Here is a 230-nt window from a genome sequence, read left to right as displayed (position 1 = left end):
GTATGGGTGACCTCGTGCAAGCAGAGGGCGGGCTCACACCGGTTTGTTGTGCAGTATCACTCAAATGATCGCTCTCTTCTCCACAGTCGCTGTTCACTGTGAATGGATCGAACACCGGTTGAAAAGGCATCGTCTTTGTCTCAAACAAAACAGCTGGAAAACAACATTTCAAACACGCAGAGACAATGTCATCCACTCACTGAAATCTTCTCATTCATCCCAAATTTTCA

This window comes from Larimichthys crocea, chromosome X (assembly GCF_000972845.2).
Source record: "Larimichthys crocea isolate SSNF chromosome X, L_crocea_2.0, whole genome shotgun sequence".
Lineage (NCBI taxonomy): Eukaryota > Metazoa > Chordata > Actinopteri > Sciaenidae > Larimichthys > Larimichthys crocea.
The sequence above is the reverse complement of the archived record's forward strand: the minus strand, read 5'-3'. Positions refer to the sequence as shown.